A 5,308-nucleotide genomic window follows, 5' to 3' on the forward strand; every position below is an offset into this window, starting at 1 on the left:
ACATGGTCTGGATAGCCCACAGACATACCATAAAATTTTCTAGGACCCATAATTGGTCTCCTTTAAATAGTATAAGGAACTGGCTTATAGATATGTAAGCTTTTCCCACATCTCTCTTAAACAAGGTTATGAGGAAATTATTTACCAAGGAATTTCTTATTCTTCATCAATATCTTGACTGTGCAAAGTGAAATCAGACAAACAATTCGTGGAAAACTCAGATGAGTTCAATTTTATCCATAAACAATATGCGATCGTGTATTTACATAAATTAAACAAATCATAAGTTAACAACTTAATTGTGGGTAATCAGCTTCCTATAACAAGTTACAGAATTAATACGATATAAATCTGCGTCTGAATTCAATCAATATCAACTCAAATTACTTATGATAGAACAGTAAAATGTCATTTCTGATGTTAAATAAACTAATTATTTACCGGCACATTAACATAGATTCTGGCAAGGCAAATAGTAACAACAAAAGGAGGAGAAAGTAAGGTTAGTGTTTCTACTGTTTTACTTTTTACCAAAATGTGAGTCAACCGGAACCACACTTCTTTTCTCAACCCAGCTTCCGTCGGACCCGATCACCATAAAACACTTCAGCCTCTTCACCTTCTGAATGACTTCTTGGACATCCTCTGAGTATCGAGAGCTGGCCCACCTCTGATCGGTCAGAAAAACTTTATCAGTCCGCTCACCTTTCATCGGTAAAACACGTGTTATTTCTCCAGTAACCTTGTAGGTCTGCCTCAGTCCTGGGAGAGAAAAATCAAGCTGGATCCGGTTTTCTCCTTCAAAATAAAATCACCTTCATGACTGAAGGGAAAAATAATTGCTTGGAGGTTTTGAACCCTCAAGGGGAATTTGACAGGCGTTGTTCAGGTCCTAGCTGTAAAGATCCACTCTTTGGCTCTTGAGTCAGATCTACAACTCATCGGCTGAAATCTCCCGAAGGAGAGAGACAGCATAACAAACAGGATAACCTCTTTTTAACTTCCTTCTGATGAGACTCTAAAATGAAATCACTGAAAAACATTTATGATGATTAACTGTAACATTTCTGTTCATTATCAACTCTAAACCATTTTGTTAGTTTAGATAAATGAAAGATTTTCTCAAGAAAAATCCACAATTATATTAATGTGTTCACAGTAAAATTAAAACAGTGATTTGCATAACAACACAATGAAAACATTGTAATTAGATTCTCTGTGATTTTTTTATACCATTATAAATCTTTAAGGCACGATAAGAGAAAATAAATTGTTCTACTTTTCATGTGACAGGCATTATCTTTGATTTAACAAATGCATAAACATTCTTAGTTAAATGACGAATCACGAACAAAGCAGATTGTTCTGTCCATTATCTTATTAAGAGAACGAGTGGTTCTCTTCCCTGGTTAGAATGACCTGTCTTTGGCCTAAATAAATTTCAGAGTGGAACAGAGTTCCTGTCTTCTTTACCAGGCCGAGGCCTGCTTAGATGCAGAAAATCTTGTTTCCTCACTCGAGGTGACCCGATGTAATGAGTCCAAATGGAGCCACTTCCACAGTGGAATGTTCAAGTTGTAAAACATGAGACCTGGATGCTTCATGTTAGCTCCTGGTGCTATTTCTGCTGGTTAATAACCAGAGATATTTCTGCTGGTTAACCACCAGAGATATCTCTGCTGGTGACCCCCCCCCCACCCCCTCACCATTGGATGAGCTGGACTTATCCAGCTCAACAAATGGGAGCCTCAAATTATCTATTTGGCCAATTTCATTGAAAGAAAACATGTTCTTTAATTTGCTGCAAGTGAGACCAAGGAAACCAATACAGAATTAAACTTGAATGTTAAATGTAAGAAATGGAGCCGTACACTATCACGATATCAGGAGAGTCAACGTGAGCAATGGCTTAGAGACAAACTGAGGCAGAGACTGAGATACAAAAAATATATGTTTTATTTTTAAGCAGGAGGACAGGACCAGGGGAGGGAGTGGGACAGGTGAGGGCTTTAGATGAAGCACAGAGGAGGGGATCAATTCCAAGGTGAATATTTACAGGTGAGTATTTATTTACAGGTTCGTTGGAGGCGAGACAGCAGCGCAAGGACAGGTGAGTGGCTCGAGGACAGGCAGGCTGAGTAACTGGGATCCAAGGATTTCCAAAGRGTTTCTTAAACCCAAAGTGGTTTGATGCTTCAGCGAAGAGTTGATCCTCAGGTCTTCCTTATAAAGCCAGTCACTGATGAGCCAGTTCCTTGCAGGTGAGTCCAATCAGCGTTGCCAGGGTAACAGGAGAGGCATGAGGTGAAATTCACCAAATGCCTCAGTACCTCCTCCTCAAAGATCGCCTCCAGGTGATTCACATCCTTTTTTCTGGATGTTCCATGTAGAAAGTTGTGATGAGCGTAGGATCCATTATAAAGGACCTAGGGATCCACGACCTCTCCTCGGGTCCATAGCCCTCCCAGTCCACGAGATATTGAAGACCGCGTCCTCGTCTGCGAACGTCCAAGATCTTCCTCACTGTATAGATGGGTTGATTGTCGATGAAACGGGTGGGAGGGGGGGATTGGCAGGAGGGCACAAAGAACTGGTGGAGACAGGCTTTAACTGGGAAACTTGGAAAGTGGGATGGATCTTCATGGTAGCAGGTAGGCGAAGTCTAACGGCAGATGGATTGATGATCTTTTCCACCGGGAAGGGACCAATGAACCTGGGTGAACGTTTTCTGGGAGTGTCTTTTAGATTAATGTCTCAAGTCAAAAGCCATACCTTTTGTCCCACTTGGTAGGATGGAGCTTCAACAAAAAACTGTTTCCTCAGGTCTGGGTGACAAAGAATGGGTGCTTGTGAAAAACGAGCCTTCAACTCACCAAACGCGCCGTTCGCCTCAGGGGTCCAGATGAATGGTCGTGTAGTTGAGGTCAGATGAGTGAGTGGTGCAGCAACCCTGCTGTAGTCCTTAATGAAACGTCTGTAAAAGTTAGCAAATCCCAAAAACCGTTGCAACTGTTTACGATCTTTAGGTAAAGGCCACTCTGTTACTGCTTTCACCTTTTCTGGATCGGTACAAAACTGTCCTCTCTCCAAAATGAAACCAAGAAATGAGACAGATGTTACATGAAACTCACATTTCTCTGCTTTGACGAACAGTTGGTTTTCATAAAGGCGTTGGAGGACAGCCTAAACGTGTTGTTCATGTTGATTAATGTCTTTGGAAAAAATTAGAATATCGTCCAGGTACACGAACACAAAATCGTTCAAAAAATCTCTGAGGACATCGTTTATTAAAGCTTGAAAAACGGCGGGGGCGTTTGTGAGACCAAAGGGCATCACCATATATTCAAAATGGCCGAGTGGAGTCTTGAATGCGGTTTTCCACTCATCACCCTCCTTAATGCGGACGAGGTGATAAGCGTTTCTGAGGTCTAATTTAGTGAAGATGGATGCAGAGTGTAACTGATCATGAACGGAGTCAATGAGAGGCAAGGGGTATTTATTTTTAACTGTTATTTGATTTAACCCTCTGTAGTCGATGCAGGGTCTCAAAGTCTTATCTTTTTTCTCCACAAAGAAAAAACCTGCTCCTAGAGGTGATGTGGAGGCTCTAATGATACCCGAGGCTAAGGATTCTTCGAAATACTCTTTCATTGACTCTCTTTCAGGGCCTGACATATTATAAAGACGGCTGGATGGTAATGGAGAACCAGGAATGAGTTCTATGGAGCAATCATAAGGTCTATGTGGAGGTAATGACATGGCTTTGTTTTTACTAAAAACTGGGGCAAGATCATGGTAGACTTTAGGGACTTTAGACAAATCAATCTCCTCAGTGAGTGATTCTTCCCCTTTAACGGAGGTAGGTACCGTGGACTTTAAACAGACGTTGAGACAATGTGAACTCCAACACTCAATTCTCTTTTCTCACCAGTTAAACACCGGGTTATGAGTACAGAGCCATGGAAAGCCAAAAATGAGTTGAGGAGTAGGAGAGTGAAAAAAAAAAAACTCACCCATTTCATGATGATTGCCAGAAATGATGATGTGAAGATTGTTGACTTTCTGCGTGACTTGGGATAATAATTGTCCAGTAACTCCAGTGATAGAGCGAGGTGGATCAAGTGGTGTAGTTGAGACACCTAACTGTTCAACTAAATCACTGGAGATGAGGTTTTGTTCCGCACCAGAGTCGACAAGGGCGGAGATGGGTAGCTTAATTTGCTGGAAAACTACCGTGGCAGGTAAAGAAAGCAGCGAAGCAGGGGAAAGTTTGGTGTCACTCGTCAGTCTCCCCTGATTTACTGGCGAGCTTGTCCGTTTCCCCGAAGTCGGCAGGTGGCGACAAAGTGTCCTTGGTTCCCGCAGTAGATGCATAGTTTTTCCTGAAATTGTCTTTGTCTTTCCTCGGGTGTCAGGTGTGTACGTCCGATCTGCATCAGCTCTGGTTCATTTGTGGTAGGTGTTGCGACAGGACTAGAGAGCTCACTGGCAGAAGGAAAAGTGGGACCGAAAGGATTCTGGGAATTGTAGTTCCTTTCTCTCCTTCTTTCACGGAGTCTATTGTCAATACGAATGGAGAGAGCGATTAATTCATCAAGGCTTCCGGGTTCATCCCGGGAAGCCAACTGGTCCTTAATTTGCTCAGATAATGAATTAACAAAGATACCTTTTAGTGCTAGTTCCTCCCAACCAGCCTCTTCTGCAGCAATACGGAAGTCCACCGAATGTTCCGCTACTGATCTTCTTCCTTGTCGCAGGTTAATGAGACGTTTGGCTGCTGCCTCCTGCTGGAGAGGGTGGTCAAACACACGTTGAAATTCACGTAGAAATAGCTGAGTGGTGAGGGTTTCAGATGAATGTGCTGACAAAAAGGCTTGAGCCCATTTTAGAGCCTTCCCTTTGAGAGATGTGACAATATAAGATATTTGAGCAGAGTGGTTGGGAAACAGAGAAGGGGAGCGGGAAAATGCCAGTCTGCATTGTAATAAAAAACCCCACATTGATCTACGTTACCGTCAAAAAATTCAGATGGTCTGAGTTCAGGTTCCCGGGGGGAAAAACTGGAGTGGGTGTCACGGAAACTGGAGGAGGAACTGGTTGAGACGGAGCCATTTGATTAAGTCGGGTATCTATGGATGAAAGATTCTGAGATACTTGATTAGGCATGGTCATAGTTTCGTGGTGTGATTGAATTAACTGATTTAACATATGGTCATGTTTGCTGAGTCTATCCTCTTGGGCTAGAAACACGTCGAGCGTCTGATTGACCCCAGTATTGCTCACGGACATGTTGCTTGGCTGAAGCATA

The sequence above is a fragment of the Austrofundulus limnaeus genome, unplaced genomic scaffold (genome assembly GCF_001266775.1).
Source record: "Austrofundulus limnaeus strain Quisiro unplaced genomic scaffold, Austrofundulus_limnaeus-1.0 Scaffold1126, whole genome shotgun sequence".
NCBI lineage: Eukaryota > Metazoa > Chordata > Actinopteri > Cyprinodontiformes > Rivulidae > Austrofundulus > Austrofundulus limnaeus.